Raw genomic sequence first — 26,633 nt, 5'->3', positions numbered from 1 at the left:
GACATAAATTGAGCCTTTGATTACATTAAGGAATAAAGAACGAACCCAAGCCCAAAGATACTGAACCCTATGCCTCATTCATACTATCTTCATTATTTTAGCTAGGTTGTAACTACAACGAGTTTATTTCTTAAAAGTAAACGATACTGCTTGTAGTTCAGCATATTAAAAGTTCTCCCCGATTACATTAAAGAACGATTATTCGAATAAAAAACTATTGCCTACATTGGACTTAGTTAGCTACTTTATCATTTGAGGTTCGTCTCTTACTATTTCAAAGAAGAAAAAGCCGTAGGCTTTTTCCTGTTTGTAATTAGGTGTACATTGTATATTATTACTAAGGCATGTAGTTAATTTTTTACTATTCGGGTTGCTTTTATAACGACATCCGGGTTGCAGCGGTAGCTAGCAACCAAGTAAGAGACGTACACGTCCAATGTTAAGAAATATAAAACCCATATATCCTAAAATACGGAGTCAGATCGAAACAAAATGTACACCAATAGAACCGCCTTGTCCAAAACCCCTGTATAGGAAACTTTCTGTCCCTTGGCTTGAACAGCAAGGAAAATATATTGGCTTGAAAATCAAGAAAAGTGGCAGCTACTACAACATTCTGCCTAAACGATATATTTTTTTCTATTTTCTTTTTTCTTTTCCACAGATAGCTTGGCACTGGAACATCGTAGAGAGTTGTTCAATGGCTCATTTTAAAGGAAATTAATTGGGTTAAAAATCTTTTGTAGCTAAAATAAGTTATTTCTATGAGAGAATAAATTTTTTCAATAAAAACTATATTTTTGATGTCTTTTCATACTGCAGTCTCTTCAAAGATATTTGATTTTTGTACATAAATCATAATCGTATGCCAGCGGTAAGATTTGAACCCATGCCTCTGAAGCAACTGGTGGCCAACACCAGTACCTTGGTTCACTTGGCCACGCTGCCTCTCATAAGTATATATGTGAATTTGGGTTACCGCAGTAGCTAGCAACCTAGTAAGAGACGATCAGTTGAATGCTAAGAAATATAAAAACCTAGTAAGAGATGATCAAGTCCAATGTTAAGAAATATAAAAACCCATAGTTCCTACAAAATGAGTCAGATCAAAACAAAAGGTACACCTTTAGAACCGCCTTGTCCGAAACCCCTGTATAGGAAACTTTCTGTCCCTTGGCTTGAAGAGCAAGGGAAATAAATTGGCTTGAAAATCAAGAAAAGTGGCAGCTACTACAACATTCTGCCTAAACAGGATATTTTTTTCTTTTTTCTCTCTTGTTTTCCACGGATAGCTAGGCACTGGATCATCTAGGAGATTTGTTCAATGGCTCATTTTAAAGGAAATTAATTGGGTTAAAAATCTTTTGTAACTAAAATAAATTATTTCTAAGAGAGATTCCGGGTTTCAGCGGTAGCTAGCAATCCGGGTTGCAGCGGTAGCTAGCAACCTAGTAAGAGACGATCACGTCCAATGTTAAGAAATATAAAAACCCATAGTTCCTAACAGAGGAGTCAGATCAAAACAAAAAGTACAACATTAGAACCGCCTTGTCCGAAACCCCTGTATAGGAAAATTTCTGTCCCTTGGCTTGAACAGCAAGGGAAATATATTGGCTTGAAAATCAAGAAAAGTGGCAGCTACTACAACATTCTGCCTAAACGGGATATTTTTTTCTTTTTTTTCTTTTTTCTTTTGTATCCAGAGATAGCTCGGCACTGGAACATCGTAGAGAGTTGTTCAATTTCTCATTTTAAAGGAAATTAATTGGGTTAAAAATCTATAGTAACTAAAATAAATTATTTCTAAAAGAGAATAAATTTTTCCACCAAAAACTGCATTTTTGATGTCTTTTCACACTGCAGTCGTTCAAACATAATCTTATACCAGCGGCAAGATTTGAGCCCATGCCTCTGAAGAGACTGGTGGCTGACACCAGTGCCTTAGACCACTCGGCCAGGCTGCCTCTCATAATTTGGGTTGCAGCAGTAGCTAGCAACCTAGCAAGAGACGATCAGTCCAATGCTAAGAAATATAAAAACCCAAAACTCCTAAAAATACAGTCAGATCAAAACAAAAGTACATCATTAGAACTACCTTGTCTGAAACCCTACTAGATAAATTAGAGCTATGACGTGAATAGACATACACGAAATTATATTGTTGTTTCTTAAGACGTCATGAAATAATACCATTGCGCCATGACGTCATGAAATAAAATCATTATGCCGTGACGTCATAATTACTATATAAGAAGCGTCAGAACTGTAAATGTTCTCATTCATAATTAGATAATGGTTAGATCAAAGCAAGGTATAAGCAAGTTAAAAAAACAGTACTACACAAACAACAGAGATAGTATCTCGAAAAGAAAAAAGCAAAGGTATTCAACCGACCAGGCGTATCGAGAAGTAATAATTGAGAGAGTAAAACAAAACAGCAAGATGTGTTATCACAATGATGAAGATTATAGACATGCAAAAATTGAGACAGCCAAACAACAGATCAAGGAACGGTATGGTAATGATGAAGATTACCGAATCAAATATAAGAAAAAAGAAAAGCAAAGGTATTCAACCGTCCATGTGTATCGACAAGTAAAAATTGAGAAAGCCAAACAAAAGATCAAGGAGCGTTATCAAAATGATGAAGATTACAGAGATTACAGAGAAGCAAGAATTGAGCAGGCTAGACAAAAGATCAAGGAGCGTTATCACAATGATAAACTTTATAGAGAAGCAAAAATTTAGCAGGCTAGACAAAAGAGCAAGGAACGGTATGATAATGATGAAGATTACCGAAACAAACATAAGAAAAAAGTTGCTACCAGAATAATGGGTAGATACTGGGGTGACAAATATGATAAAGAACGACCTCTTACCTATACTAAATTTTATACACCACTTAATTATAGTATAGGTTAGTAATTCAACAGATAGCATGGCACTGGAACAGTATAGAGAGTTGTTCAATAGCTCATTTTGATCCGGGTTGCTACAGTAAAGAACGATCTCTCTCCCATAGTAACTGATAAGTTACATTAAATGACGATCATTGGAATAAAAAGTTATTGCATGCATTGGACTTAGTTAGCTACTTGATCGTTTGAGGTTCGTCTCTTACTATTTCAAAGAAGAAAAAGCCGTAGGCTTTTTCCTGTTTGTAATATTTTCCTATTTGTTATCAGGGTTACAGCGGTATCCGGGTTGCAGCGGTAGCTAGCAACCTAGTAAGATTACATTAAAAGACGATCAAAATTAAAAACCGCTACTATATTAAGGCTGAGCTTCTTGGGAATATTAAGAGGGATTTGGAATCCAATAAAAAAGCGTTTTGTGCATCCAGGGTGTCAAAAGAGCATCGGTGAAATATCTAAAATTAAAAACGGCTACTATATTAAGGCTGAGCTTCCAGGGAATATTGAGAGGGATTTTGAATTCAATAAAAAGGTGTTATTTGCATCCAGGTTGTCAAAAGAGTATCGGTTAAATATCTAAAACTAAAAACGGCTATTATATTAAGGCTGAGCTTCTTGGAAAATTTGAGTGGGATTTTTAATTCAGTAAAAAGGCGTTTTTTGCATCCATGTTGTCAAAAGAACATCGGTGAAACATCTAACATTAATAACGGCTAATATATTAAGGCTGAGTTTCCAGGGTATATTGGGAGGGATTCCGGATTAAATAAAAAGGTTTTTTGTGCATCTAGATTGTCAAAAAAGCATCGGTTAAACATATAAAATGGAACACGGCTACTATCTTAATGATGCGTTTTCTCGGAATATTGAGAGGTATTTTCAACTAAATAAAATCGCGTTTCTTACATCCAGGTTGCAAAAAAAGCTTCGGGGAATTATACGAAATTATCAATGGCTACTATATTAAGGCTGACATACCAGGGACTATTGAGGAAGGTTGCAAAGATACTTAGTTAGTGCTATGTGCATCTATGTTGTTTAAAGGTCATCGATAATGTGCCTAAACGATAAACCGGCTACTCCATTATGGCGCAGATTCCTCTAACTACTGATAAGTATAATGAATTCAATATAAAGGCGTTATGTGGATTCAGATTGTTAAAAGAGCATCAGTGAAATATCTAAATTAAAAATGGTTGCTATGTTAAGGCTGAGCTTCCAGGGAATATTTAGTGGGATTTTGAGTTCAATATAATGGCATTTTGTCCATTCAGGTTGTTAAAAGATCATCGGTTAAGTATATAAATTTAAAAAAAGCTGTTAAGTAAGGTCCTAGTTTTCTTGGAATAGTGAGAGGAACTTTTATATCAACAAAAAGACGTTTTTTGTCTTCAGGTTTTAAAAATATAATCGGTTTGTCAGAATAGTATCAAAAGAGCATATCTATAATGTAATAGTTAAAATTTATATTGTATGATAGTAAAGATATTATTGAGAGGGGTATCTAATAAATTGAAAAGCGTTTTGTGAAACCATGGCGACAAAAGAGTATTTGGTAAAAATATTAAATTAAAAACGTCTATTCAATTTTGGCTCAGCTTCCAGGGAATATTGAGAGGGATTTTGTAGAAGATAAAAAGGTGTAAAAAGCATCAAAGCTTTAATTTTATCATGAGCGGAAGATAAGCCATATTCTATGGATACTCTATTAAGGCGGTGCGTAAAGGGATGTCTGAATGAGACTACGAATTCAATATGAAGGCGTTATGTGCGTTTAGGTTTTTAAAAGAGCATTAATGAAATGCATAAAATTTAAAACGGCAATTATATTAACGTGTTGCTATATGGAAAGACTGAATAAAACTCTGAATCCGAGGAAAAGACTTTATGTAGATTTAGGTTGTCAAAAGAGCATCGGCGAAACATATAACATTGAAAACGGCTACTATATTAAGGCTGAGTTTCCTGGGAATATTGAGAGGGATTTTCAATTCAATAAAAAGACGTTTTGTGCATCCAGGTTGCCAAAAGAGCATCGGTGAAATATATAAAAGTAAAAACGGCTACTATATAATGGCTGAGCTTCCAGGGAATATTGAGAGGGATTTTGAATTCAATAAAAAGCGTTATGTACATCTAGGTTGTCAAAAAAGCATCGGTGAAATATCTAAAATTAAAAACGGCTACTATATTAAGGCTGAGCTACCAGGGACTATTGAGAGGGATTTTGAATCTGGGTTGCAGCGGTAGCTAGCAACCTAGTAAGAGACGATCACGTCCAATGTTAAGAAATATGAAAACCCATAGTTTCTAACTGAGGAGTCAGATCAAAACAAAAAGTACACCATTCGAACCGCCTTGTCCAAAACCCCTGTATAGGAAACTTTCTGTCCCTTGGCTTGAACAGCAAGGAAAATATATTGGCTTGAAAATCAAGAAAAGTTGCAGCTACTACAACATTCTGCCTAAACGAGATATTTTTTTCTTTTTTCTTTTCCACAGATATCATGGCACTGGAACATCGTAGAGAGTTGTTCAATAGCTCATATTAAAGGAAATTATTTGGGTTAAAAATCTATAGTAACTAAAATAAATTATTTCTAAAAGAGAATAAATTTTTCCACCAAAAACTGCATTTTTGATGTCTTTTCACACTGCAGTCTTTCAAACATAATCTTATACCAGCGGTAAGATTTGAACCCATCCGGGTTGCAGTGGTAGCTAGCAACCTAGTAAGAGACGATCACGTCCAATGTTAAGAAATATAAAAACCCATAGTTCCTAAAAAAGGAGTCAGGTCAAAACAAAAAGTACACCATTAGAACCGCCTTGTCAGAGACCCCTGAAAAGGAAACTCTCTGTCCCTTGGCTTGAACAGCAAGGGAAATATATTGGCTTGAAAATCAAGAAAAGTGGCAGCTATTACAATATTCTGCCTAAACGGGATATTTTTTTCTTTTTTTCTCTTTTCTTTTTTTCCAGAGATAGCTTGGCACTGGAACATCGTAGAGAGTTTTTCAATAGCTCATTTTAAAGGAAATTAATTGGGTTAAAAATCTAAAGTAACAAAATAAATTATTTCTAAAAGAGACTAAATTTTTCCACCAAAAACTGTATTTTCGATGTCTTTTCACACTGCAGTCTTTCAAACATAATCGTATACCAGCGGTAAGATTTGAACCCACGCCTCCGAAGAGACTGGTGGCTAACACCAGTGCCTTGGACCACTCGGCCAGGCTGCCTCTTATAATTTGGGTTGCAGCAGTAGCTAGCAACCTAGCAAGAGACGATCAGTCCCATGCTAAGAAATATAAAAACCCAAAACTCCTAAAAATAGAGTCAGATCAAATAAAAGTACATCATTAGAACTAACTTGTCTGAAACCCTACTAGATAAATAATGAATGTCATCATAGTTTTTTATATTAGAGCTATGACGTGAATAGAAAAACACGAAAATATATTGTTGTTTCTGAAGACGTCATGAAATAATATCATTGCGCCATTACGTCAATAAAATCATTACGCCGTGACGTCATAATTACTACTTAAGAACGACAAAGATGTAAATGTTTTATAATAAAGATCGAACTCTTCCCTATACTAACTTGTATGGGCAACTTCACTATAGTTAAGATTACAGTATTTATATTATAAAATTGCAAAAGGTATGAGAAAAAATTGCAAAACTCTGTAAACTACAAAAATATTTAGAATGTTTGAGTAATCATATGCCAGCGGTGGGATTTGAACCCGCGCCTCCCAAAAGACTGGTGGCTAACACCAGTGCCTTTGACCACTCGGCCACGCTGCCTCTCATGTGAATCCGGGTTGCAGCAGTAGCTAGCAACCTAGTAAGAGACGATCAGTCGAATGCTAAGAAATATAAAACCCAGAACTCCTAAAAAAAAGAGTCAGATCAAAACAAAAGTACATCATTAGAGCCACCTTGTCTGAAACCCTACTAGATAAATAATGAATGTCGTCATAGTTTTATTAGAGATATGACGTGAATAGAAAAACACGACATTATGTTATCCGGGTTGCAGCGGTAGCTAGCAATCCGGGTTGCAGCGGTAGCTAGCAACCTAGTAAGAGACAATCACGTCCAATGTTAAGAAATATAAAAACCCATAGTTCCTAACAAAGGAGTCAGATCAAATTCAAAAGTATTTATAATAGCACGCAAGTTAAAAAACAGTGCTACACAGACAACAGAGATAGTATCTTGAAAAGAGAAAAGCAAAGGTATTCAACCGACCAGGCGTATCGAGAAGTAAAAATTGAGAGAGCAAAACAAAACAACAGGATGTGTTATCAAAATGATGAAGATTATAGACATGCAAAAATTCAGACAGCCAAACAAAATACAGTAAGGAACGATCTCTCACCCATAGTAACTGATATATGGTGTGGTTCCAGGGGTAGTTACATCAAGTACCGATTTAGCTCATCATAAATGGTATTTGTCGATTTTTACATTAAAAGAGGATCATTGGAATAAAAAGTTATTGCATACATTGGACTTAGTTAGCTAATTGATCGTTTGAGGTTCGTCTCTTACTATTTCAAAGACGAAAAAGCCATAGGCTTTTTCCTGTTTGTAATATTTTCCTGTTTGTTATCAGGGTTGCAGCGGTATTACATATCCGGGTTGCAGCGGTAGCTAGCAACCTAGTAAGAGACGTCACGTACAATGTTAAGAAATATAAAAACCCATAGCTCCTAAAAAAGGAGTCAGACCAAAACAAAAAGTACACCATTAGAGCCGCCTTGTCCGAAACCCCTTTATAGGAAACTTTCTGTCCCTTGGCTTGAACAGCAAGGGAAATATATTGGCTTGAAAATCAAGAAAATTGAGTTTAACCACGTTATTCTCCCCAAACGGGATATTTTTTCTCTTTTCTTTGTATCCAGAGATAGCTTGGCACTGGAACATTGTAGAGGGTTGTTCAATAGCTCATCCTAAAGGAAATTAATTGGGTTAAAAATCTATAGTAACTAAAATAAATTATTTCTAAAAAGAGAATAAATTTTTCCAATAAAAACTGTATTTTTGATGCAGTGACGTCATAATTACTATATAAGAAACGTCAAAACTGTATATAGTAAAGAACGAACTTCAGTCCATAGTAACTAAAACAAGATTATAATTAGCTTTGGTATAAAATACTGTCAGCGGTGGGATTCGATCCCATGCCTCCGAATTGAAGAGTGGCTAACACCAGCACCTTAAACCCCTCGACCCGCTGCCTCACATAACTATGCCGTTATAATGCCATTATAAACGCCATAATACTCTAAATTAAAACTCTAAACTAAAACTTAAACTCTTCGATGTGTTTTGCTATCAGGCCACCTTTCTATGAAGCTGTCACTGGATATGATGCTATAGAAAAATCAAAAACTCTAAGATCATTTAGTTTTTAGTTGAGAATCTCTAAAAATTTTATGTAAATTGCGAAAATACTGTATATCCGGGTTGCAGCGGTAGCTAGCAACCTAGTAAGAGACGATCACGTCCAATGTTAAGAAATGTAAAAACCTATAGTTCCTAAAAATTACAATAAAGAACGACACCTTGCCCATGTTAACTGAAACATAAATAGGGATTATGTAATTTCCAATAGTATCATGGCTGTAGAGATGGCTGAGCCTAGTTCGGGTTGCAGCGGTAGCTAGCAACCTAGTAAGAGACGATCATGTCCAATTTTAAGAAATATAAAAACCCATAGCTCTTAAAAAAGGAGTCAGATCAAAACAAAAAGTACACCATTAGAACCGCCTTTTCCGAAACCCTTTATAGGAAACTTTCTGTCCCTTGGCTTGAACAGCAAGGGAAATATATTGGCTTGAAAATCAAGAAAATTGACCACGTTATTCTCCCCAAACGGGATATTTTTTTCTCTTTTCTTTGTATCCAGAGATAGTTTGGCACTGGAACATCGTAGAGGGTTGTTCAATAGCTCATCCTAAAGGAAATTAATTGGGTTAACAATCTATAGTAACTAAAATAAATTGTTTCTAAAAGAGAATAAATTTTTCCAATAAAAACTGTATTTTTGATGCAGTGACGTCATAATTACTATATAAGAAACGTCAAAGCTGTAAATGGTCTCATTCATGATCCGGGTTGCAGCGTTAGCTAGCAACCTAGTAAGAGACGATCACGTCCAATGTTAAGAAATATAAAAACCCCTAACTCCTAAAAAAGGAGTCAGATCAAAACAAAAAGTACACCATTAGAACCGCCTTGTCCGAAACCCCTGTATAGTAAAATTTCTGTCCCTTGACTTGAACAGCAAGGGAAATATATTCGCTTTAAAATCAAGAAAAGTGGCAGCTACTACAACATTCTGCCTAAACGGGATATTTTTTTCTCTTTTTCTTTGTTTCCAGAGATAGCTTGGCACTGGAACATCGTAGAGGGTTGTTCAATAGCTCATTTTAAAGGAAATTAATTGGGTTAAAAACCTTTTGTAACGAAAATAAATTATTTCTAAAAGAGAATAAATTTTTCCACCAAAAACTGCCTTTTTGATGTCTTTTCACACTGTAGTCTTTCAAACATAATCGTATACCAGCGGTAAGATTTGAACCCACGCCTCCGAAGAGACTGGTGGCTAACACCAGTGCCTTAGACCACTCGGTCAGGTTGCCTCTCATAAATAACTATATATGTGAATCTGGGTTGCAGCAGTAGCTAGCAATCTAGTAAGAGACGATCAGTCTTTTATGATCAGTCACTCACATAATTAGAATTACCTTGTCTGAAACCTTACTAGATAAATATTGAACGTCGTCATAGTTTTATATTAGAGCTATGACGTGAATAGAAAAACACGAAATTATATTGTTGTTTCTGAAGACGTCATGAAATAATATCATTGCGATATGACGTCATCATGAAATAAAATCATTACGCCGTGACGTCATAATTACTATATAAGAAGTGTCAGAACTGTAAATGTTCTCATTCATAATTACATAATGGTTTCAATCAAGCAAGCTGCACGCAAGTTGAAAAAACAGTACTACACAAACAACAGAGATAGTATCTTGAAAAGAAAAAAGCAAAGGTATTCAACCGACCAGGCGTATCGAGAAGTAATCAAACAAAACAGGAAGATGTTTCATTATAATAAAGAACGACTTGCCTATACTAAATTTTTCACGCCAATTAGTCCGGGTTACAGCAGTAGCTAGAAACCTATTAAGAGACGATCACGTCCAATGTTAAGAAATAAAAAAAACCCATAGCTCCTAAAAAAGCAGTCAGATCAAAACAAAAAGCACACCATTAGAACCGCCTTGTCCGAAACCCCTGTATAGAAAACTTTTTGTCATTTGGCTTGAACAGCAAGGGAAATATAATGGCTTCAAAATCAAGAAAATTGACTTTAACCACGTTATTCTCCACAAACGGGATATTTTTTTTTTCTTTTGTTTCCAGAGATAGCTTGGCACTGGAACATCGTAGAGAGTTGTTCAATTGCTCATTTTAAAGAAAATCTCTAGATCTAGCGCCTTTTGCACTTAATTTATTTTTTTAATTAATTATTTTTTACGAAAAACTTAATTTTTTAAATACAATATTGATCAATGACGTCATAGTCGCTGGATGTTGTTAGTAGTACATAAAGGCTCGATCATCAAATTTAAGCTGAAATTAAGTAAAGGACAATTATGCCTCCTTTTATTCCCAGTGATGTATAAGATTTCCCATTACATCTGTAAACTGTTCCACAGTTGCTGGTCAATACCTTGGAAACTTTTCACTAAACATGCAACATTTCTTTTGGATATTACTATGAAGTTTTGCGAAAAAATCTCTAGCTGACTTTTCAACAAAATTATAATAAAGAACGACTTCTTGCCTTAATTTTATACGGCACTTAATTATAGTATAGTTATAATAAAGATCGAACTCTTCCCTATACTAACTTGCATACACAACTTCACTATAGTTAAGATTACAGTATTTATATTATACAAAGGTTAAAATGTTTCGAAGATTATAGAGTTAAAAATTTTCCCACACCGGGAATCGAACCCGAGCCTATTTAGTGAAAGTTAACTATCCTAGCCACTAGACCATATGGAACCATAAAGAAGTATGATTTAAGAGCCTTATGCATATTATTTTTTCACCATACCAATTATAACAAGGCCAAAACAAAATCGTTGACTTGCAACCTTACTTTTGACGCATTAGTTAAATCTTCATCAGGCTTAAAAAATGTTTTGCTAGTTTTACATGAAATTTTACAGTAAAGAATGATCTCTCTCCCATGCTAACTGATTGTATGGTGGTTCCAGGTGTAGTTACATCCGGGTTGCAGTGGTAGCTAGCAACCTAGTAAGAGACAATCACGTCCAAATTTAAGAAATATAAAAACCCACAGTCCATAACAAAGGAGTCAGATCAAAACAAAAAGTACACCATTAGAACTGCCTTGTCCGAAACCCCTGTATAGGAAACTTTCTGTCCCTTGGCTTGAACAACAAGGGAAATATATCGGCTTGAAAATCAAGAAAAGTGGCAGCTACTAAAATGTTCTGCCTAAACGGGATATTTTTTTTCTTTTTTCTTTTCCACAGATAGCTTGGCACTGGAACATCGTAGAGGGTTATTCAATAGCTCATTTTAAAGAAAATTAATTGGGTTAAAAATCTATAGTAACTAAAATAAATTATTTCTAAAGGAGAATAAATAAATTTTTCCACCAAAAACTGCATTTTTAATGTCTTTTCACACTGCAGTATTTCAAACATAATCGTATACCAGCGGTAAGATTTGAACCCACACCTCCGAAGAGACTGGTGGCTAACACCAGTGTCTTGGACCACTCGGCCAGGCTGCCTCTCATAATTTTAGTTGCAGCAGTTATTATAATAAAGAATGAACTTTAGTCTATACTAACTGAATGGTTTATGATAAATATTATCCAGGTTGCAGCGATAGCTAGCAACCTAGTAAGCGACGATCACGTCCAACGTTAAGAATCCAGGTTGCAGCGGTAGCTAGCAACCTAGTAAAAGACAATCAAGCCACATAGAAAAAAATAAAGTATCCGGGTTGCAGCGGTTGCTAGCAACCTAGTAAGAGACGATCACGTCCAATGTTAAGAAATATAAAAACCTCTAACTCCTAAAAAAGTCAGATCAAACCAAAAAGTACACCATTAGAACCGCTTTGTCCAAAACCCCTGTATAGTAAAATTTCTGTCCCTTGACTTGAACAGCAAGGGAAATATATAGGCTTGAAAATCAAGAAAAGTGGCAGCTACTACAACATTCTGCCTAAACGGGATATTTTTTTCTCTTTTCTTTGTTTCCAAAGATAGCTTGGCACTGGAACATCGTAGAGGGTTGTTCAATAGCTCATTTTAAAGGAAATTAATTGGGTTAAAAACCTTTTGTAACTAAAATATATTATTTCTAAAAGAGAATAAATTTTTCCACCAAAAACTGCATTTTCGATGTCTTTTCACACTGCAGTCTTTCAAACATAATCGTATACCAGCGGTAAGATTTGAACCCACGCCTCCGAAGAGACTGGTGGCTAACACCAGTTGCCTTGGACCACTCTGCCAGGTTGCCTCTCATAAATAACTATATATGTGAATCTCGGGTTGCAGCAGTAGCTAGCAATCTAGTAAGAGACGATCAGTCCAATGCTAAGAAATATAACAAAACTCCTAAAAATAGAGTCAAATCAAAACAAAAGTACATCATTAGAACTACCTTGTCTGAAACCCTACTAGATAAATATTGAATGTCGTCATAGTTATAATAAAGAATGAATATTTTACCGATTATCTACTAATAACCATATATGCCGTAATAAGTGACATGACGTAATATCTAAAACCTATTGTGTACTAACAACCATATTTGACTTAATTAGCGACGTGACGTAAAAATTGAAAAAATCAATTTTTATTTTATTTTCGTTTTTAGCTCAGAATCGCTAAAGTTATAAACTGCAAAAATATTTATGGTGTCTGAACAATAGTTTTAATCTTTTAATTTAGACTAGAAAAATACCTGAAAATTTAAAAGTTAGTTTAATTTTTTGTTAGGTTCTTGATACTTGATACGTGACATAAAAACATTCAACTAATGGTTACATAATTGTTTCAATCAAGCAAGCTACACGCAAGTTAAAAAAACAGTACTACCCAAAAAACAGAGATAGCATCTTGAAAAGAAAAAAGCAAAGGTATTCAACCGACCAGGTGTATCGAGAAGTAATAATTGATAGTGACCAACAGGGTTATTATAATGATGTAGTTTATAGACATGCGAAAATTGAGAAAGCCAAAGAAAAGAGTAAGGAACGGTATGATATCCGAGTTGCAGCGGTAGCTAGCAACCTAGTAAGAGACGATCACGTCCAATGTTAAGAAATATAAAAACCCATAGTTCCTAAAAAGGGAGTCAGATCAAATTCAAAAGTACACCATTAGAACCGCCTTGTCCGAAACCCCTGTATAGTAAACTTTTTGTCCCTTGGCTTGAACAGCATGGGAAATATATTGGCTTGAAAATCAAGAAAAGTGGCACCTACTACAACATTCTGCCTAAACGGGATATTTTTTTCTTTTTTTTATTTTGTATCCAGAGATAGCTTGGCACTGGAACATCGTAGAGGGTTTTTCAATAGCTCATTTTAAAGGAAATTAATTGGGTTAAAAATCTTTAGTAAGTAAAATAAATTATTTCTAAAAGAGAATAAATTTTTCCACCAAAAACTGCATTTTTGATGTCTTTTCACACTGCAGTCTTTCAAACATAATCGTATACCAACGGTAAGATTTGAACCCACGCCTCCGAAAAGACTGGTGGCTAGCACCAGTGCCTTAGACCACTCGGCCAGGCTGCTTCTCATAATTTGGGTTGCAGCAGTAGCTAGCAACCTAGCAAGAGTCCAATGCTAAGAAATATAAAAACCCAAAACTCCTAAAAATACAGTAAGATCAAAACAAAGGTGCATCATTAGAACTACCTTGTCTGAAACCCTACTAGATAAATTAGAGCTATGACGTGAATAGAAATACACGAAATTATATTGTTGTTTCTGAAGACGTCATGAAATAATACCACTGCTCCATGACGTTATGAAATAAAATCATTACGCCGTGACGTCATAATCCGGGTTGCAGCGGTAGCTAGCAACCTAGTAAGAGACGATCACGTCCAATGTTAAGAAATATAAAAACCCCTAACTCCTAAGAAAAGAGTCAGATCAAAACAAAATTACACCATTAGAACCACCTTGTCCAAAACCCCTATTAAGGAAACTTATCACTCTTTGGCTTGAATAATAAAGAAAATATGTTGGCTTGAAAATCAAGAAAATTGACTTTAACCAAGTTATTCTCCACAAACGGGATATATTTTTCTTTCCGCTTGATTTTTTCCTCAATTAGCTGGGCACTGGAAAATCATAGAGAGCTGTATAATAGCTCATTTTAAAGGAAACTGCAACATCTAGTCACTTTTGTAATTAAAAATAAAATACTTTTTAATATAGAATCAATTTTGTCAAAAAAATTGCATTTTTGATGTATTTTCATACTGCAGTCTTTTCAAAGATATTTGAATTTTGAAGCAATCAAACAGTTCATGGTAATGAAATCTATAGTAATAATAGCTACTTGTCTCAATAGTAACCGACACTGTAAAGAACAAAATTTTGATTGACTCAATAGTAACCAAAACTCTAAAGAACGAAATTTTGGTACCAATAGATACATCAAAGCAAACAGTTCGTGATAACGAACTATATGTTGTATAGTAAGAGCGACTCGTCTCAATAGTAAAACTTGCTACATCTAGTTCCTTCTGTAATTAAAGATAAAATATTTTTTAATAGTTCCGGTTTGCAGCGGTAGGTAGGAACCTAATTAAAAGAGATCATTCGAAGAACATACCATTGTATATATTAAACTTAGTTAGCTGCTCGATTCCTTGAAGAAGAAAAAATCTTCTTTGTCAACTGAAATTAGAATAATTCCTGAAAATTTTAAAAAAATATAAATTTATTTAGCTGCAAAGTGCAAAAATATTTACGGTGTCTGAACAATAATTTCTATTTTTTAATTCAAACGAGGAAAAAACCTGAAAATTTAAAAATTAGTTTGGTTTTCCTTTTGCTTCAATTGACTCGCTAAACCATTTTATGCGCCATTAATTTTATATCATCTTAGTTCAAATTTTTTTGGCTTAACCCGTTAATTATGTATCTCTGTATTGTTGTCCTTTATTTCCAATGAGAAATATTCTTTTTTTTATTTTAGTTTTGAGTTCAGAATCTCTTAAGTTATTATGTAAACTGCAAAATCCGGGTTGCAGCGGTAGCTAGCAACCTAGTAAGAGACGATCACGTCCAATGTTAAGAAATATAAATCCGGGTTGCAGCGGTAGCTAGCAACCTAGTAAGAGACGATCACGTCCAATGTTAAGAAATATAAAACCCATAGTTCCTAACAGAGGAGTCAGATCAAAACAAAAAGTACACCATTAGAAACGCCTTGTCCGAAACCTCTATAAAGGATACTTACCGCCCTTTGGCTTGAATAACAAAGAAAATATATTGGCTTGAAAATTAAGCAAATTGACTTTCACCACGTTATTCTCCACAAACGGGATATTTTTTCTCTTTTCTTTTGCATCCAGAGATAGCTTGGCACTGGAACATCGTAGAGGGTTGTTCAATAGCTCATTTTAAAGAAATTAATTGGGTTAAAAACCTTTTGTAACTAAAATAAATTATTTCTAAAAGAGAATAAATTTTTCCACCAAAAACTGCATTTTCGATGTCTTTTCACACTGCAGTCTTTCAAACATCCGGGTTGCAGCGGTAGCTAGCAACCTAGTATGAGACGATCACGTCCAATGTTAAGTAATATAAAAACCCGTAATTCCTAAAAAAAGAGTCAGATCAAAACAAAAAGTACACCATTAGAATCACCTTGTCAGAAATTCCTATAAGGGAAACTTACAGCCCTTTGGCTTGAATAACAAAGAAAATATATTGGCTTGAAAATCAAGAAAATTGACTTTAACCACGTTATTCTCCTCAAAGGGGATATTTTTTTCTTTCTTCTTCTTTTCCACAGATAGCTTGGCACTGGAACATCGTAGAGAGTTGTTCAATGGCTCATTTTAAAGGAAATTAATTCGGTTAAACATCTATAGTAACTAAAATAAAATTATTTCTAAAAGAGAATAAATTTTTCCACCAAAAACTGCATTTTTGATGTCTTTTCACACTGCAGTCGTTCAAACATAATCTTATACCAGCGGTAAGATTTGAACCCACGCCTCTGAAGAGACTGGTGGCTAGCACCAGTGCCTTGAACCACTCGGCCAGGCTGCCTCTCATAAATATATATTTGAATCCGAGCTGCAGCAGTAGCTAGCAACCTAGCAAGAAACGATCAGTCCAATGCTATCCGAGTTGCAGCGGTAGCTAGCAACCTAGTAAGAGACGATCAAGTCCAATGTTAAGAAATATAAAATTCCATAGTTCCTAAAAAAGGAGTCAGATCAAAGCAAAAAGTACACCATTAGAACCGCCTTGTCCAAAACCCCTGTATAGGAAACTTTCTGTCCCTTGGCTTGAACAGCAAGGGAAATATATTGGCTTGAAAATCATATAGTAAAAAACGACCTTCAGTCCATAGTAACTAAAACAAGATTATAATTAGCTTTGTTATAAAAAAATGTCAGCGGTGGGATTCGATCCTATGCCTCCGAATTGAAGAGTGGCTAACACCAGCACCTTAAACCGCTCGACCACGCTGCCTCACATAACTATGCCGTTATAATGCCATTATAAACGCAATAATGCTCTAAATTAAAACTCTAAACTAAAACTTAAACTCGTCGATGTGTTTTTCTATCAGGCCACCTTTCTATGAAGCTGTTAACTGATATGATGCTATAGAAAAATCAAAAACTCTAAGATCATTTAGTTTTTAGTTCAGAATCTTTAATTTACATTAAAAGACGATCATTGAAATAACAAACCATTCCATACATTAGAATTAGTTAGCTACTTGATTGTTTGAGTTTCGTCTCTTACTATTTAAAAGAAGAAAAAGCCGTAGGCTTTTTCCTGTTTGTATTTATAATTAAGAAACGAACTCAAGTCCAAAAAAATGAACACTGTGGTTCATTCATATTATCTTCATTATTTTAGCTAGAATGTAAATAAACATGTTTCTTTTTTAAATTTTAAATTGAAAAGATAGTGCTTTTAATTCAACATATTAAAAGTTCTCCCCGACGGGGAATCGAACCCCCTTCTCCCAAGTAACAAGTGGGCATACTTACCATTTGACTATCGAAGACTTTTAAAATAAAAGTTAAATATAAGATATGATAATAATTTTTTAGTCCGGGTTACATAAAGGCTCGATCATCGAATTTTTACATTAAAGAACGAACTTTAGTCCATAGTTTATATTAAAGGACGATGATTAGAAAAGCACACCATTGCATATATTGGACTGAGTTAGTTTTTCTTCCAGGTTGCAGCGGTAGCTAGCAACCTAGTAAGAGACTATCACGTCCAATGTTAAGAAATATAAAAACCCATAGTGCCTAAGAAAGGAGTCAGATCAAAACAAAAAGTACACCATTAGAACCGCCTTGTCCGAAATCCCTGTATAAGAAAACTTTCTGTCCCTTGGCTTGAACAGCAAGGGAAATATATTGGCTTGAAAATCAAGAAAAGTGGCAGCTATTACAACATTCTGCCTAAACGGGATATTTTTTTCTTTTTTTCTCTTTTCTTTTGTATCTAGAGATAGCTTGGCACTGGAACATCGTAGAGGGTTGTTTAATAGCTCATTTTAAAGGAAATTACATTAAAAGAGGATCACTGAAATAACAAACCATTCCATACATTGGACTTAGTTAGCTATTTGATCGTTTGAGATTCGTCTCTTACTATTTAAAAGAAGAAAAGCAGTAGGCTTTTTCCTGTTTGTATTTATAGTTAAGAAACGAACTCAAGTCCAAAAAAACTGAACCCTGTGGTTCATTCTTATTATCTTCATTATTTTAGCTAGAATGTAAATAAACAAGTTTCTTTTTTAAATTTTAAAGTGAAAAGATAGTGCTTTTAATTCAACATGTTAAAAGTTCTCCCCGGCGGGGAATCGAACCCCCTTCTCCCGGATAACAAGTGGGCAGGTTTATCATTAGACTATCAAAGAGTTATAAAATAAAAGTTACATATAAGATATGATAATAATTTTTTAATCCGGGTTGCAGCGGTAGCTAGCAGCCTAGTAAGAGACGATCATAAATATAAAAATATTAAAACCCATAGCTCCTAAAAAAAGAGTCAGATCAAAATAAAAAGTACACCGTTAGAACCGCCTTATCTGAAATCCCTGTATAGTAAACTTTCTGTCCCTTGGCTTGAACAGCAAGGGCATCAAGATCAAGCTATTATAATAAAGAACGAATTTTTTACCGATTTTCTACTAATAGCCATATATGACGTAATAAGTGACATGACATAATATCTAAAACCTATTGTGTACTAATAACCATATATCTCTTAATGAGCGAAGTGACGTATCCGGGTTGCAGCGGTAGCTAGCAACCTAGTAAGAGACGATCACGTCCAATGTTAAAAAATATATTACAGTAAAGAACAAACTTCCAGCCCATAGTAACTAAAATAAGATTATAATTTCTGGGTTGCAGTGGCATCCGGGTTGCAGCGGTAGCTAGCAACCTAGTAAGAGACGATCACGTCCAATGTTAAGAAATGTAAAAACCCATGGTTCCTAAAAAAGGAGTCAGATCAAATTATAATAAAGAACGAATAAAAGTTGTAAAGATACAAAGGGATTAAATTTTTTCGTATTATAGTATAATATATAACGTAAAAACTGAATGGAAAATTTATACACGTTTATCTTTCGACAAGAATAAGCAAATATGACGTAATGAGTGACGACGTAAAAAATCATATAAGAAAGAATTTGAAAAGTATATGATAACTTAAAGACCGAACTCTAACCATCAGTGTTGTCAATCAGTTCGTATTATTACATTAAGGATCGATACTGTAAATAGGATTTATTGATAGCTAAATATCCAAAAAAAGAAATCGACCCTGGGTGGGCTTCAACCACCAAATTTTCGATTAACGACCAATCGCACCATTTGCACCACGACTTCATAAATTAAAACTATAAATCCGGGTTGCAGCGGTAGCTAGCAACCTAGTAAGAGACGATCACGTCCAATGTTAAGAAATATAAAAACCCATAGCTCTTAAAAATGGAGTCAGATCAAAACAAAAAGTAGACCATTAGATCCGGGTTGCAGCGGTAGCTAGCAACCTAGTAAGAGACGATCACGTCCAATGTTAAGAAATATAGAAACCCATAGTTCCTAACAAAGGAGTCAGATCAAAACAAAAAGTACACCATTAGAACCGCCTTGTCCAAAACCCCTGTATAGGAAACTTTCTGTCCCTTGGCTTGAACAGCAACGGAAATATATTGGCTTGAAAATCAAGAAAATTGACTTTAACCACGTTATTCTCCCCAAACGGAATATTTTTTTTCTTTTTTTCTTTTTTTCTTTTCCACAGATAGCTTGGCACTGGAACATCGTAGAGGGTTGTTCAATAGCTCATTTTAACGGAAATTAATTGGGTTAAAAATCTATAGTAACTAAAATAAATTATTTCTAAAAGAGAATAAATTTTTCCACCAAAAACTGCATTTTTGATATCTTTTCACACTGCAGTCTTTCAAACATAATCGCATACCAGCGGTAAGATTTGAACCCATGCCTCCGAAGAGACTGGTGGCTAACACCAGTGCCTTGGACCACTCGGCCAGGCTGCCTCTCATATTATAATAAAGAACGACCTCTTGCCTATACTAAATTTTATACACCACTTATTTATAGAATAGGTTAGTAATTCAACAGATAGCATGGCACTGCAACATTGTAGAGAGTTGTTCAATGGATCATTTTGAAGGAAATTAATGGGGTAAAAACCTTTTGTAATTAAAACAAACTATTTTTATTACATTAAGAAATTTTATATGTTCCTTAAGAAATCATCAAGAAAATTGACTTTTACCACGTTATTCTCCACAAAGGAGATGTTTTTTTCTTTCTTCTTCCTTTCCACAGATAGCTTGGCGCTGGAACATCGTAGAGAGTTGTTCAATGGCTCATTTTAAAGGAAATTAATTGGGTTAAAAACCTTTTGTACTTAAAACAATGTATTTTCAAAATAGAATAAGTTTTTTACGAAAAATCGTATATTTCATATTAAAGATTGATCAATGACGTCATAATCGTATACCAGTGGTAGGATTTGAACCCACATTTCCGAAGAGACTAGTGACAAACACCAGCGCCTTGGACCACTCGGCCAAGAAAAATATGTTACAATAAAGATCCAACTCTTGCCTATACTAACTGGTATGGGTTGCTTAACTATAGTGTAGGCTTGTAAAGTTATATTTAAAGTCAACAAATTAAAAATTCCCTATAACGGGGAATCGAACCCCGATCACCCTCGTGACAAGCGGGTATGTTTACCATTGTACTATTGGGGAATCATGATAAATATGTTACATATAAGATTCTAAATATGTGACATATAAGACATGATAAAAAAATGGTTAACTTACTAAGAAAATTAAATAAGGAATCGGTCAGGCAAATTATAAATGGGGATTATGTAAGTTTCATCGATAGGATGGCTGTAGAGATGGTCAAAACCTAGTAAAGAATAAATTATGGCACATATTGGGTTTAGTTTGATGCCTCATTCTCAGAATCCGGGTTTTAGTGGTAAATAGACACCTAGAAAGAGACTATCACGCCCCAGAGTAGAAATTAATTATATTAAAAGTCGATCATTAGGATAATTACATTAAAAGACGATTATTGGAATAGCATACCGCTGCATACATTGGACTTAGTTAGCTACTTGATTGCTTGAGGTTCGTCTCTTACTATTTCAAACAAGAAAAGGCCGTAGGCTTTTTCCTGTTTGTAATGATATAGCATAAAACAAATCCAGCTACTACAACATTCTGCCTAAACGGGATATTTTTTCCCGGTTGCAGCGGTAGCTAGCAACCTAGTAAGAGACGATCACCTCCAATGTTAAGAAATATAAAACCCCCCAACTCCTAAAAAAAGAGTCAGATCAAAACAAAAAGTGCACCATTAGAACCGCCTTGTCCGAAACCCCTGTATAGGAAACTTTCTGTCCCTTGGCTTGAACAGCAAGGGAAATATATTGGCTTGAAAATCAAGAAAATTGACTTTAACCACGTTATTCTCCCCAAACGGAATATTTTTTTCTTTTTCTTTTTTTTCTTTTCCACAGACAGCTTGGCACTGGAACATCGTAGAGGGTTGTTCAGTAGCTCATTTTAAAGGAAATTAATTGGGTTAAAAATCTATAGTAACTAAAATAAATTATTTCTAAAAGAGAATAAATTGTTCCACCAAAAACTGCATTTTTGATGTCTTTTCACGCTGCAGTCTTTCAAACATAATCGTATACCAGCGGTAAGATTTGAACCCACGCCTCCGAAGAGACTGGTGGTTATCATTTCAATGGATCATTTTGAAGGAAATTAATGGGGTAAAAAACTTTTGTAATTAAAACAAATTATTTTTATTACATTAAGAAATTTTATATGTTCCTTAAGAAATCATCATAAGTAAAAATTTTCCATACAGAAATTAAACTCAAGCCTACTGGGTGAGAGCTATTTTTCCGGGTTGCAGCGGTAGCTAGCAACCTAGTAAGAGACGATCACCTCCAATGTCAAGAAATATAAAACCCCCCAACTCCTAAAAAAAGAGTCAGATCAAAACAAAAAGTACACCATTAGAACCGCCTTGTCCGAATCCTCTATAAAGGAAACTTACCTCCCTTTGGCTTGAATAACAAAGAAAATATATTGGCTTGAAAATCAAGAAAATTGACTTTTACCACGTTATTCTCCACAAACGGGATATTTTTTTCTTTCCGCTTTTTCTTTCTGCTCAGCTAGCTGGGCACTGGAAAATCATAGAGAGCTGTATAATAGCTCATTTTAAAGGAAATTGCAACATCTAGTCACTTTTGTATTTAAAAATAAAATACTTTTTAAAGTAGAATCAATTTTGTCAAAAAAATTGCATTTTTGATGTATTTTCATACTGCAGTCTTTTCAAAGATATTTGAATTTTGAAGCAATAAAACAGTCCATGTAATGAACTCTATAGTAATAATAGCTACTTGTCTCAATAGTAACCGAAACTCCTGGAACCAAAATTTTCTTTTTTGGCTTAATCGCTAAAATTATTATGTAAACTGCAAAAATATTTATGATGCCTAATCAGTAATAGTAATTTTTTAATTTAAACAACAAAAATACATGAAAATTCTAAAATTAGTTTTGCTTTTTGTCTCCTGGAAGAAATTTTTTTTTCATCTCAGTTCAAATTTATTATTGTATCCTGTAACCCGTAAAGTACATATCTCCATATTATTGTCTCATAATTGCAATTATTTTAGTTTTCAGTCCAGAATCACTAAACTTATTATTTAAACTGCAAAAATATTTATGTTTGTCTAACCAATAATACTAATTTTGTAATTCAAACAAGATAAATACCTGAAAATTTTAAAATTAGTTTTGTTTTATGCTAGGTTTTAGATACTCGACACGGGATTTTGTGTGCTTAATATTATTATAATAAAGAACGACCTCTTACCTATGCTAAATATTATACGCCACTTAATTATAGTATAGGTTATCTGGGTTGCTACAGTAAAGAACGATCTCTCATCCATAGTAACTAATAAATGGTGGTTCCAGGGGTAGTACACTTGAGGTTCGTCTCTTACTATTTAAAAGAAGAAAAAAGCCGTAGGCTTTTTCCTGTTTGTAATGATATAACATAAAAGAAAACCCAAGTGGTAACTGATTACAGTAAAGAACGATCTCTCGCTCATAGTAACTGATTTGTCAATTATTACGATAAAAGACGATCATTGGAATAACAAACAATTGCATACAATGGAATTAGCTTGCTGCTTGATGTTTTGAGGCTCGTCTTTCCGGGTTGCAGTGGTAGCTAGCAACCTAGTAAGATACGATCACGTCCAATGTTAAGAAATATAAAAACCCATAGTTCCTAACAGAGGAGTCAGATCAAAACAAAAGTACACCATTAGAACCGCCTTGTCCGAAACCCCTGTATAGGAAACTTTCTGTCCCTTGGTTTGAACAGCAAGGGAAATATATTGGCTTAAGAATCAAGAAAAGTGGCAGCTACTACAACATTCTGCCTAAACGGGATATTTTTTTCTTTTTTTTTTACATTAAAGAACGAACTTTAGTCCATAGTTTATATTAAAGTTACAGTAAGGACCGAAGTCTATCTCATAGTAACTGATACAACTGATCCAGGTTGCAGCAGTAGCTAGCAACCTAGTAAGAGACAATCACGTCCCATAGTAAATACTAAAGTAACCCATAACTCCTGAAAAAAGATTCTGATCAAAACAAAAAGTACACTATTTGAACCACCTTGTCCAAAACTTCTATAGAGCAAACTTACCGTCCCTTGACTAGAATATTACATAAAGGTTACATAAAGCATCGATACTGTAAATGGTGATATTGTAAGTATCCGGGTTGGAGCGGTAGCTAGCAACCTAGTAAGAGACAATCACGTCCAATGTTAAGAAATATAAAAACCCATAGCTCTTAAAAATTATATAAAAGAGTGAACTATATCCCATAGTGTGTGATTTTATGAAGTATCGGTATAGTTAATCCTAATCCGGGTTGCAGTGTTATAATAAAGAACGACCTCTTACCTATGCTAAATTTTATATGCCACTTAATCCGGGTTGTTATAATAAAGAACGACCTCTTGCCTATACTAAATTTTATACACCACTTAATTATAGTATAGGTTAGTAATTCCACAGATAACTTGGCACTGGAACATCGTAGAGAGTTGTTCAATGGCTCATTTTAAAGGAAATTAATTTGGCTAAAAACCTTTTGTAATTAAAACAAATTATTTTTATTACATTAAGAAATTTTAATTATGTTCCTTAAGAAATCATCATAAGTAAAAATTTCCCGTACGGAAATCCGGGTTGCAGCGGTAGCTAGCAACCTAGTAAGAGACGATCACCTCCAATGTCAAGAAATATAAAACCCCCCAACTCCTAAAAAAAGAGTCAGATCAAAACAAAAAGTACACCATTAGAACCGCCTTGTCCGAATCCTCTATAAAGGAAACTTACCTCCCTTTGGCTTGAATAACAAAGAAAATATATTGGCTTGAAAATCAAGAAAATTGACTTTTACCACGTTATTCTCCACAAACGGGATATTTTTTTCTTTCCGCTTTTTCTTTCTGCTCAGCTAGCTGGGCACTGGAAAATCATAGAGAGCTGTATAATAGCTCATTTTAAAGGAAATTGCAACATCTAGTCACTTTTGTATTTAAAAATAAAATACTTTTTAAAGTAGAATCAATTTTGTCAAAAAAATTGCATTTTTGATGTATTTTCATACTGCAGTCTTTTCAAAGATATTTGAATTTTGAAGCAATAAAACAGTCCATGTAATGAACTCTATAGTAATAATAGCTACTTGTCTCAATAGTAACCGAAACTCCTGGAACCAAAATTTTCTTTTTTGGCTTAATCGCTAAAATTATTATGTAAACTGCAAAAATATTTATGATGCCTAATCAGTAATAGTAATTTTTTAATTTAAACAACAAAAATACATGAAAATTCTAAAATTAGTTTTGCTTTTTGTCTCCTGGAAGAAATTTTTTTTTCATCTCAGTTCAAATTTATTATTGTATCCTGTATTATAATAAAGATCGAACTCTTCCCTATACTCACTTGCATACGCAACTTCACTATAGTTAAGATTACAGTATTTATATTATACATCATTATAAATTATAAAAGGTTCAAATGTTCGAAGATTATAGAGTTAAAAATTTTCCCACCCCGGGAATCGAACCCGAGCCTGTTAAGTGAAAGTTAACTATCCTAGCCACTAGACCATACTGAACCATAAAGAAGTATGATTTAAGAGCCATATGCGTATTATTATTTCACCATACCAATTATAATAAGGCCAAAACAAAATCGTCGACCTGCAACCTTACTTTTGACACATTAGTTAAATCTTCATCAGGCTTAAAAAATGTTTTGCTAGTTTTACATGAAAGAACGAACCTTAGTCCATCTGGGTTGCAGCGGTAGCTAGCAACCTAGTAAGAGACGATCACGTCCAATGTTAAGAAATATAAAAACCCATAGTTCCTAACAAAGAAATCAGATCAAAACAAAAAGTACACCATTAGAACCGCCTTGTCCAAAACCCCTGTATAGGAAACTTTCTGTCCCTTGGCTTGAACAGCAAGGGATATATATTGGCTTAAAAATCAAGAAAATTGACTTTAACCACGTTATTCTCCCCAAACGGGATATTTTTTTCTTTTTTTTCTTTTTCTTTTCCACAGATAGCTTGGCACTGGAACATCGTAGATAGTTGTTCAATAGCTCATTTTAAAGGAAATTAATTGGGTTAAAAACCTTTTGTAGCTAAAATAAATTATTTCTAAAAGAGAATAAATTTTTCCACCAAAAACTGCATTTTCGATGTCTTTTCACACTGCAGTCTTTCAAACATATTCGTATACCAGCGGTAAGATTTGAACCCACGCCTCCGAAGAGATTGGTGGCTAACACCAGTGCCTTGGACCACTCGGCCAGGCTGCCTCTCATAAATAAATATATATGTGAATTTGGGTTGCAGCAGTAGCTAGCAATCTAGTAAGAGACGATCAGTCCAATGCTAAGAAATATAACAAAAGTCCTAAAAATAGAGTAAGATCAAAACAAAAGTACATCATTAGAACTACCTTGTCTGAAACCCTACTAAATAAATAATGAATGTCGTAACTTTATATTAGAGCTATGAAGTGAATAGAAAAACACGAAATTATATTGTTGTTTCTGATGACGTCATGAAATAATATCATTGCGCCTTGACGTCAATAAAATCATTACGCTGTGACGTCATAATTACTATATAGGAAGCGTCAGAACTGTAAATGTTCACATTCATAATTACATAATGGTTTCAGTCAAGCAAGCTGCACGCAAATTGAAAAAACAGTACTACACAAACAACAGAGATAGTATCTTGAAAAGAGAAAAGCAAAGGTATTCAACCGACCAGGCGCATCGAGAAGTAAAAATTGAGAGAGCAAAACAAAGGTATTCAACCGACCAGGCGTATCGAGAAGTAATAATTGAGAGAGCAAAACAAAGGTATTCAACCGACCAGGTGCATCGAGATTATAATAAAGAACGACCTCTTGCATATACTAAATTTTATACGCCACTTAATTATAGTATAGGTTAGTAATTCAACAGATAGCATGGCACTGGAACATCGTAGAGAGTTGTTCAATGGCTCATTTTAAAGGAAATTAATGGGGTTAAAAAAATTTTGTAATTAAAACAAATTATTTTTATTACATTAGGAAATTTTACATAAAGAATCGATATGTTTAAAGTAAAGAATGAATAGAAAAACCCATAAGGAGACTAAAAGTTAGTAATAACATAGTAATATAATAAAGGACGACATCTAGCCAATGTTAA

The sequence above is a fragment of the Artemia sp. Qi Xiang Cuo genome, chromosome 12, assembly GCF_049724085.1.
Source record: "Artemia sp. Qi Xiang Cuo chromosome 12, ASM4972408v1, whole genome shotgun sequence".
Lineage (NCBI taxonomy): Eukaryota > Metazoa > Arthropoda > Branchiopoda > Anostraca > Artemiidae > Artemia > Artemia sp. Qi Xiang Cuo.
This window is presented reverse-complemented; position numbering follows the sequence as displayed.